The sequence below is a fragment of the Buteo buteo genome, chromosome 17 (genome assembly GCF_964188355.1).
Source record: "Buteo buteo chromosome 17, bButBut1.hap1.1, whole genome shotgun sequence".
Taxonomy (NCBI): Eukaryota; Metazoa; Chordata; class Aves; order Accipitriformes; family Accipitridae; genus Buteo; species Buteo buteo.
In genome coordinates, this window is record NC_134187.1 from 736448 (window position 1) to 747178 (window position 10731).

Genomic DNA, 10731 nt, shown 5'->3' on the forward strand with positions numbered 1-10731 from the left:
TAAATAATTTCTAAATGTTCATAAATGCTTTGTTAAAGTGTAAAAATAAATTTAAGATAAAGGCACTTACATTTATTCATCTTAGACAGATTTCAGTAAAAAGATGCTGAAGTATTTTTACTTTTTCTTTACTAAGAACTTGAACAAATACCCCACAAAGACTGATTTCATTCCCTCATCTCCCCCTCAGTCCAAAATACTTGATGCTGTCTTACTCATTTCTTTGTTCTTCATCCTCTCTTGGTTAATATTCCGATGTCCCTTTTATCAACAGTCAAATATTAATATATGTAATTGATTAAAAGTATTCCTTCATTCCCCTGTATCTCTTACTAAGAAAAAGAAATCAATCTAGAATTTATTTCAGGGGGACACATCTAACACACTTAGACCAAAACCCTGAAAGACAAAAGATAAACCTTTCATACTTATGGAATTAGACCAGCAACTTCTTCTTTTAATGCCTATTTTAACCATTTCTGATAATTCTCCTAGTTCAACTTAAAAAATCACTGTATGGGATAAGTAATTGAAGCATAAGCAATTGTGCACAAAAGTATTAAAAATACTTTAAAATGTTACTTCTGCATCTAAAGCAACAGGAGTAACAGAGCATCTTTGAGAAATAATACGTATCTTCTAGTTGCATAGTTTCCTAAAAAGTTAAAGGTCTGGATCACTCACAGATTTTTAAGATAAAGCTTGCTTACAACTATTGGACTCAAATGCTTGCATAAGATCTTTACAAATCAAAACTGACTTCAGTCTAGAAGAAGGGAGTAAGTGGAAAAAACCACTAGACTAAGACCAAGAGAATGGATTATAACTTTGCTGTGAAATTCTATATAAGTCGTGGTTCCTTTTTTTTTTTTTTTTAAATAAATACAGTGGATCAAAAGCTACTCTTAAAGAAGATTTTGCAAAAACATGCACATATTGTACAGTAAACTTTCTTGAAAATGAATGGGCAATCAAGTAGTTTAGGAAATAAAATTTAGTACTATGAACTAAACATTTCCCTACTCCATGCCTTGCCACTTCTGTTTAAACTGTAAGATTTTTTTTCAAGGCATAAAATGCCATCTGCTTTGTTCGTACAGGACATTGCATGCAGCAACACAACCTCAGCCAGTCCTTATTGCTTTAATTTTCTGTTACAGAAAACAACCACAGCATTGGTCTACGCCCCAGTATGAGACCAGCAATCTTATCTTCCCACCTAGTAAGAAATTGATGAAGATTTTACCAGAAACAAAGATGGAACAAGTAAAAATATTTAATCATGGGTTTCTTTCAAAACCTTCAAAAGCTTTTAACACTATTTTAAAAAGAAGCTCCAGATTACCTCAAGACAAAACAGAAAAAAATCAAATCCAGGTAGAGTTCCAAACCATCTGAATTACTGTAACACAACAGGATTTAAGTTCACATATATAACTGTTCAATGCCTAGAACAGAAGAAAATCCCTGCCCTAAAGAATTTACAGGTCAGGTGCAATACTATAGACAGGTTTGTGAGACTGATGGTGGGCACTGTACGTTAGTAGCCTACTTCTTGTGAAGTTTGTCACAAAAACAAAGAAAGCGTTAAAAGAATGCTACAGGGTATTACTTTAGGTACATAGCAATATATATTCATTTTTAGTAAACAGGAAATTGTCAAGCATGGAGAACAGGAAAACTGCAAGCTATTAAGGACAACATTGTGTGTTTAAACACGTATTGCACAGTCAGATTTGTCTTCCAGCAAACTAAAGAGAGGACGCATACAAGTCAGGACACAAAGTACTTAGAATACAAAAATGCTTTTCTTTAATAACTGCAGAGCCATCACAAACTCTTATTATTCTTCATTGCCCAAAAGCCTGAGGAACAGAAGTGGGTTTTTACAACTTGCCCTGTTGATTTTAAGGCTGAATTTAAAAGTAATGCCTATACGTAAGATTTACCACAAGCCTGCAAACAAAAGCAAATTTAGCAGTTAAAATTGTTTCCTTAAAATAAAGCAGTGTTAATGTTAGATAAATGAAACATTACACTGTGATTTTCAAGGAGTAAGAAGTTGGAAATATCCTAATAGCTTACCTCTTCCTCTGAGGAAGGGAAGACTCGTCTTCTTTATAACACTGGAGGGGATTTCTGTGCAATCTGTGCTTCCCAGATTTTCCAGTGTGAATCTTACAAAACCCTTTCTAGCCATTTTATTCTGCAGGTTCTCAGAACTGCTTACTAAACCACAAGAGAGAATTCTAAAATTGCCTCTTCACCAAAATGGAATATTTATTAGGAAATGTTTTGAGTTACATTTTTGCCCCGTTGTCTATTAACCTAGATTAACAGATTGAGCATCAACAGAGTAAGGAATGCACCACCAGCAGGATAACATACGTAAGTGAAGACTGACAGAATGCAGACAAACCCTGATCTTGGGCTGGCAGATGACAGTACGAAGCATAAACACTACTCTCCTCCCAATCCATCCACATCAGTAGAAGATAATACCATTTTCAGTATCTGTCATCACCTCTAGTTCTCTATCACCTGCTACCATCTTCACCAATCAATAGTAATCCAAGCAAGACCTTCCCTTCCCACCTCACTTCAGATGTAATCACCTTAGATTAAAAGTTTCAGCACATCAGAAAAAGTTCACAGAAACTGCTCCTTTGGCACACCTGTAGAAATGGTAAATTCCAGTCAAAGGGGTAGTGACAAACACATGGAAACATGAACTACTATCACAACTGAATTAGGAAAGAAAGCTTACCCAAGCTTAATTATTCACACAATGATAATTTTATCTCCTACATTAATTTAAAATGTAAAATCATCCTCACTGACTTCACAAGTCTACAAAGGTATATTTTTTTTGAGAAGTGTCAGACATTCTTAAAAGGGTATAAGAGTATAGAATAAGGAATTTACATTACATTTAAAAAGTATATCTGCCATTTGGCACAGTCAATGGAAAAGTGAACACATATATAGTCCCAGGTAACCTTAATTTTGTCTGAGCTGCCAGAAATGTACAATACCTTCATCAAAAATCTGGCTAAGCCCAAACTAGTTGTCAAAACCACCATTGCCTCCCTACTGCCTTAGTATTTACTTTGATGTGACCGGTCTATTAAAAAAGAGTAAATCAAAACAATTAAAAGATAAGATTCCATAAGCACTGCAAAAGAAATTTAATATACATAAACAAACACAAAGAATACTGTTGTGCTTTTTATGTGGCATTCTGCCTGTCCCCAAAGCACCTCTCTCCCTAGGTGTAACTCTGCCATGCCCACACAGCTACGTTGCTCTACTGTGCAATCCTAGTTAAGCCTCTCAAGACTTGCAGGCTTGCCCATATTGCTAGGTATTAAAAATAAAAAAAAAAAACAAAAAAACCCCACCAAAAAAACAACCAAAAAACCAAACCATATTTTGGTTGCATCCACTAGGAAACCGGGGCAAGAAACACTTTAATGTGCATACTTCATAGCACACCTACTTCCAAATAATTTGCTGTCTGCTCTGCTATACGACCTGCAGGATCACAATCATATAGCAAGTTAACTGATACTAATACCCAGTCAAATTTTCTTAATGTTTATTGTTGCCATAAGTTTCTTCTCAAAGTCTATTCCGCTGTTATAAAAAACTGACCTACAAGCAGTAACACAAAATACATTATAGTAGAGCTGGAAACTTCCTCCCTTCCCTGCCTCCTATCTAACTTCTCTTTGCAGACTCTATTCAAACAAATGCCTTTTAGAATATTCAGTCCTTAACATTCAGCTCTGCATGGTCTTCTATTGCTGTTCCCACATACACAGCTGTAACACATGCAGAACTCTGTCAGCTTCTTTTCTAATCATCTGTGATCCAACAACAATCCAAATATCTCACCAACTATGGACACAAATGAAGTTTTTTCTTTAAGGAAAAACAAAATAAGCCAAATGTAAAACTAGTTGATCACGGTTGCCATTGTCTTCTGTAAAACTAAGGGCTTTTATCCCTCACCTTTGTCACTTTTCCTGTTTTTAAAAAAATTTAAGTTAGGGACTAGGCTCCCTCACTGTTTGCTTTACAGCAAAATACCCTCTTCACTCCTCCACCACTTAAATGAAGTAAAAAGCTGCACATGAAAGCAGCAAGACTGATAAAGACTAAAAAATACCTCACACTTGCAGTCAGTCAGTAACTGCTTACAGTAGAGTTATTACAATTTTAAGTGTTTTGTAGCTATAATACACACATAATACAACCAATCTTTTAAAAAGATTGCTGTCATAATTGCATTCCTTTCCAAAGAGATACAACTGGCCAAATAAAATTCCACAACAGATATCAAATTATAAGGTCTCCTACCATTTCTTCCAGATTTAGGTTGCCTAAAAGTCTTCAGTGGTATAAGTATTTTTATAAATCTGTATTACTTAAGCACAGCTGAGAGGTTAAAATACTTTCATTCCTTCTAGTAGCCCTTGAAAGGCCACAGGGCTGGAAAAGACCCGTGAAACTATTTAAGTTCAGCCACAGTTTATCAGTGGAAACCTGTTTAAACACTAAACCAAACATACACAATACAATCATGATTTCTTCTCCCTGGTACTCAAGAGGGGGGAAGAAATATTAACTCAATACAAATATTATGAATTCAAATCTTTATCACCAGATAACCCTGAAACCACAAAGTAAAAAAAAAAGTAGCAGTGATAGATAATGGTGAGAGAATCAGGCTGTGCTGTGAGTGGAATGCTGAAAGCCAATCCTTCACACCTGCTGGGAAATTGACTTCATTTCTATCAGGTGATGTATTCTGTAACTACAACGGTAACTTCAATACTACAGACTACCATGTCTGAACTATGAGAATTATTTACCTTACCTTTTAAAAGAAGATCTAGGAAATTATTTGCAAAAAGTGCCTCATTTGAATACATCATTTAGGTTCTATAAAAGCTTGTGAGGGGCCAGCCACATGAAGCCAGACTCTCTGAAGTATGCAGAGAGAGTATGTGCTGTGCACTCTGGTTAATGTGCCAACTAATCCCCAAGACATTGGTTTTAAACTTCAAGATTTTATTTTTCTCCCTCTTCAAAAACTGTCAGCTTGCAGAACATACCATAGATAACGTACGACTATGGCTACAAAGAATTGTAAGTTGTCACTCCTAATGCCACCCTGTGGTACTGAGTGGGTAATATAATTAAACTGATGGAAAAATTATGTCTTTTTATCAACACTTTATGATATTGCAAAAGCCCTTGTTCTTGCATTACAGTTTCTTCCCAAGTTTTCCATAGCATCCATCACTTAACTTTTTAGAATTTATATTACTGAAACCTCTAGGTTCTGTGATAAACCAGAAGCCTGAATATATTAGCTGCAACACAGACAACATATAAAGGAATTCACCATTCTAAGTAACATACAGCCTAAGACAACAAGCTCGTTGCTGCAAACAAACAAGGAGTTTGAGACACTGATCAGCCTGCCAGCAGTCTAAATGCTGTCATGGCTCTTCTGTATTCATCACAACAAAAAGTTTAATGAACAAGGTAGGGGGGGGAGGTGGGGTGTCACAAGGCGCTTACACAGAGGTCTACTGGATGTGAGATCGTGTAACATGTAGGCAACAAACTCTGGCATCCCAAACACCAGAGTGGGGAGTTCCCTTCTTGTTACTGAAGGCAACCTCAGCAGCAGATTGGGGATAAATCATCAAATAGCTACGAAATAAAGACAAGAATCCTATGTATGATAATGATAAGAAGCAGAAACCCAAAGAAGATTTAAATAGGACAATACAGTCAAGGCAATGACCTAAGCAAGCTACCTCTGGAGTAGCATCCTGGATAGATGAAAGCATAGCAAGAATTTAAGGGGCAGAGGAATGATGTTGCTGGAAACATGATGTGAACTGACTAGTCTCCTAGTTCTCCATAAGGAAATCCATCAGCTTCACCTTCCCCAGCTAAGGGAACTGTTGCACAAGTAATGTAACTGTGTGGGTTTTTTTAACTACAGGATTGCATCTCCCATATGAATACTTTTTACATGTCCAATACCTCACATGAAATGCAGAAATCACTACTTCATACCAGAAGTTTGCCATAAATGAAAAATTTCTATGCAAGTTACTTGAGTGTGAACAAACAGGTAACTGCAATCGGTTACATAACACAAGTTTTTAAGTTCCATACCACAGGTAGTCACAACAGATCACATTACCTGAATTACACTGAAAAGTCTCTCAGGGCAACTTCTACTTTCCTGGGCTCAGTTCCTTCTTCAAACGTCTAAAGACAATCTAAAAAGATGGGGGGAAAAAACCCAAGATTTTTTTTTTCCAAGAAAGATGTGGTTTTCCACAGAAAAATACCCCCCCCCTCCATTTTGCAGTTACAACTATGATTATGCTACTTTTGCCCTGATTGTGTCTCCTGCTAATTACAAAGAAGCAAAGCCTGCAGATTCTGCGTCTATGGGAGCATCTGTCTGCTACAAGATGAAACAAGAAGACACAGCCAAAACCACTTGGGTGCCAGGACTGTTCCCGCTACCAGCCAACAGCCTCCACAAAGAGAGCAGCGGCGACGGTGCACGGGGCAGGTAAACCTGCCAGGCTCTCTCCAAGGTATCCGGGGCCCGTTTAGAAGCACCCGACGCGGCAGCGCACCCTCTCCCCCCTCCCAAGGCTTCCCGCAGGGCGCTCCGCTCGGCATTTCCTCCGCGCCAGGCCCGGAGCCCGGCAAACCCCACCACCGCACCCGCAGCTCCCGGGGCTGAGGCGAGGGGCTCCGGCTCAGCGCTACCGCCGAGACCTCGCGGGCAGGAGGGGCGCGTCCCGGGCCTGCCCGCCGGCCGGCCGGCCCCTGCACCCTGCCCGGGCAGCGGCGGAGACGGGGCACCCTCCTCCCCACAAGGCCCCGCACCCTCCCACCCCGCGGGCGGCAGCGGAGCTCGCAGCGGGCCCGCCTACGGCCCCGCCAGCGCCTGCCTCCGTCCCGCCCGAGCACGCACCTCTCCCGGGGACGGCGGTCGGGGGGTGGGGAGGGGGTTCCGGGGCTGCCCGGGCGCGGGACGCACCGTCCGGGCTTCGGAGGCTCCGGCGGCTCCGCGGGCACGGGCGGCCAAACGCCTCAGCCTCCCCGCTCCAACGGTCCCCGGCCGCCTCGCGGCGCCCAGCCAATCCGAGCACGCCTCCGCAGGGGCGCGCGCACTCCCGCCAATCTGAGCCCGCCCTCGCCTCACCCACCCCGCCCCCCGTCCTTCGCCGCCGTCAGCCAATCAGCAACCGCAGCCGCCCCTCCCGCTCCGCGCGACGCCGCCTGGCCGCCAATCACGAAGCAGACGCGGCTCCGCCGGCGGACGTGCGTCGCTCCCCCCCACACCCCCCGCCGCCAGCCTCGCCCCGCCCCGCGCGCTCCCCCGTTCCCTCAGCCAATCGGCGGCCGAGCCCGTGCGCCGCCCGCGCGCTCTCTCCTTGCGCCGGCCCCCGCCTACCGGAGCGCTCGTGCTCCCCGGCCAATCAGCGGGCCAGCTCCGCCTCGCCGCGCGCTCCCGTCGCCGCCGCGGCGCGCGCCGCCGGCTTCTCGGAGCGTCCCCTCTCCGGGCGCGGCGGCAGCGCGCAGGCGCAGTGCGCGCCGCTGAGGAGACGGCCGCGGGCTGCCCTGACGGGACCGGGGGGCCGCCTGCGGTGCCTGTGGAGCGGTGCGGAGCGGAGGGGCGGTTTCTTATAAACCGTTGAGGCGCCCGGAGGTAACTGTGGAAACCCGGGTCTGAGCCCGAGAGCGACCTGTCAGTGGGACAGGGGGAGGCCCGGCACGGGTGGGCTCTGGTAGAGCGCTCCGTGGTGTTGCCGTGGCTCCAGAAAGCCAAGTGCGGTGTTCGTGCGTATATATAGATATTTGTGTATCAAAGCCCCGCAGAGCCAGTCGGCCCGCTGCCGCTCAGCATGTGCTCCTGTGTGCTGAGCTGTGGCCTGCTTTCGTCCACAGAGGCGTTGGTGAGTTTCAGGATCGGGCTGGGGCCCTGCGTCAGAAAAGGGCCAGGGAAGGAGGTAAGGGTGAGGGATGGAACCTGCACCGGTCAGCCCACAGCCAGCCCCTCAGGAGGCATCGCCAAAGCAGTCTGCAGGATCCTCTGCTGAAGGTCAGATGCTGGTGTAGTGCCTTAGCTCTGTCAGTATATCTTGCTGTGACTATACCTTCAACACCCTTCATGGGCTGGGAGGGCAGCTTTGGCTTGTGAGGAACTGTGCTCTTCAAGGATGTGTCACTTGTACACCAAGGGAGTCTTCTAAAAGCACCCTGCTGTGTCTTACAGCTTCCCCCACCAGAGGAATGGCAAGTTTTTCAAATGGCAGTCTCCCCTGCTCCATTCTTTGACCATCTGTGTCTGGCTGGATAACGCTATTGCATAGCAATCAGCTATGTTACAGCTTGGCTTGCTGGCAACCAATCGTAGTACAAACAGTCACAGCAATGACTAGTACGTGAGTGTTTTCTGAGGAAGATGGGACAGGACAGGCATCTGTTTCAGGCTCTGCGTGCAGTCTCCCTCTCATCAGTCTCCCTGTGTGGAAATGCCATGGTTCCTTCTGCAAAATGTTTTCTGTGCCTGTGGGAAAGGAACAGGATTCCTACACTGTGTGTGGAGAGGAGGGGCTACTAACATTTTGCCTGTGTGGAAGAGAGATACTTTGTTATGAGAGAGTAGGAAAATGAGAGGAAAAAAGTGCTGCTTAGGTATTCTAGCTAGTGTTGCGTTAATGTTCATTCCGAGCTATATATGTGCAAATAATAGTACATGGGTTTTTTTCCCAAATTCTGGAGTCAGGCCCGCTAGCAGCAGTGGAACCAGATTCGGCAGAGGTGGTGTGGAGCGTTGTTTTTGCTGACTGCATCTATACTAGTAAATTAAGTAGCAGCAGGATGTAGGCATTGGCACTGGAATTTGATGGTACTGTTTAACTGTTGAAACAGTTAAGCAACCAATGTATTTTAGTGTGTATATATAAGCTTCAGCCCAGTTACTATTCTCCCAAACATCCTCCAGGCAATTCTGGGCATCTTGCATGGGATAGGGGCCATTCCTGGTAGCCAGTTTGGATAGAATCACCATTTTGTGCAGTCTGACAGGTTTTAGTAGTCTGGCTGCAGTCCATTCTGTGCCATACGGTCTCATGCCTCTAAATAACCCTCGGGCAAGTTTCACTCGCTAGTCCAAACGCAGCTGCTGAATTCACTCGACGCAGAGTGGCTTACTGGAGGCTTTTTGCAGGGTGTGCAGCACAGCGATTGTAACCTCTCATTCTATGACAATGCCTTAATTATCTTGCGGCTTTTCACTGGACTGACACTAGTAAGTCCAGGTCTTTCCTGTACTGGGGAGCCCAGAGCTGAACACATTGCGCCAGCGGTGACCTCACTAGTGCCGAGAGAGGGGAAGGATCACCTCTCTCAATCTGCTGGTGACACTCTGCTTAATGCAGCCCGGGATGCTGTTGACCTCCTTTGTCCCAAAGGCATGCTGCTGGCCACCAGGACCCCAGGTCCTTTTCTTTCAATTTGTCTTCCAGCCAGTTGTCCACCAGCCCGTACTGGTACGTGGGGTTGTCCCTCCTGAGTGCAGGACTTGGCATTTACCTTTGAACCTGACGAGGTTCCTCTATGCCCATTTTTCCAGCCTGTCGAGGCCCCTGTAAATGGTGGCACAATTGTCTGGAGGATCAACCACTCCTCCCAGTTTTGTATCCTCTGCAGACTTGCTGAGGTTGTACATTGTCCCATCATTTAGATCATTAATGAAGATATTAAACGCCTGAACCCCGTACCAAGACCCAGGGAACACCACTAGTGACTGGCCTCCAACTGGACTTTGTGCCACTGATCATAACCCGCTGAGCCTAGCAGTTCAGCCAGTGTTCAGTCCACCTCATTGTCCCCTTATCTAGTTTGTACTTCACCAGTTTCTCTACGAGTATGTTATAGGAGAGAGTTTGAAAAGCTGTGCTAAAGCCCAGGTAAACATCCACTGTTCTTCCCTCATCATAGATGGCTAGCAGGTTGGTCATTTCACTGCAGAAGGCTAAAATGTTGGTCAGGCATGATTTTGTCTTCACTGACTACTCCTAATCACCTTCTTGCCCTTCATATGTTTCAAAATGGTTTCCAGACTAACTTGCTACATCACTTCCCCAGGGACTGAGGTGAGGCTGGATCTGCCTTGCCCTTCCTGATGACAGAAGTGACATTTGCTTTTGCCCAGTCCTCAGGAACATCCCCCGATCACCATGACCTTTCAGACATGGCCTCGCACTGACATCAGCTGGCTCCCGCAGTCCTCCTGAGTGGGCACCAGCTCCTGGCAGAGGCAGAACAGACTGGTCTCTTCCCTTCTGAAGTGCTGTGGGTTGCTCAGCGTAAATAGGACAATATAGTCACGCTAGTGTGTAGTTAGTCCCTTGGCTTAAAACCTTTCCTTGACAAAGGGGAAACCAAGCCTGGGCTGTGACCCAAACCAAAGTCACTGCCTGGGAGGGGAGATTAATGGACATGGTTTGCACAAAACTCTTTCCATTCCCTCGTGGTTTTGCAGTACAGTTGCCTCCAAGATGCCAACATCCATCTGCCCAGTACTGCTCCATTCTAGGTCACAGCCTCTCCAAGCTATTCTAGAGGAAAAAAAAAAAAGGAGGAACTGCAGCAATAGCACACAGGATATTTATG

At 44.9% G+C, this 10731-nt stretch overlaps 1 protein-coding gene across 5 annotated transcripts in view; it reads right to left on the reverse strand.

The window, feature by feature from the left end:
* DTNB (dystrobrevin beta) overlaps positions 1 to 7177 on the reverse strand; it is a 205990-nt gene extending 198813 nt beyond the window's left edge. For all 5 annotated transcript variants that reach the window (XM_075048827.1, XM_075048828.1, XM_075048829.1 and 2 more), the window contains exons 1-2: positions 7022 to 7177; positions 6230 to 6308 (exon numbers count right to left, since the gene is read on the reverse strand). The gene's annotated coding sequence lies outside the window, so the exon portion shown is untranslated. The remainder of the gene's footprint in view (positions 1 to 6229; positions 6309 to 7021) is intronic.
* Between the last annotated feature and the right edge of the window lie 3554 nt (positions 7178 to 10731).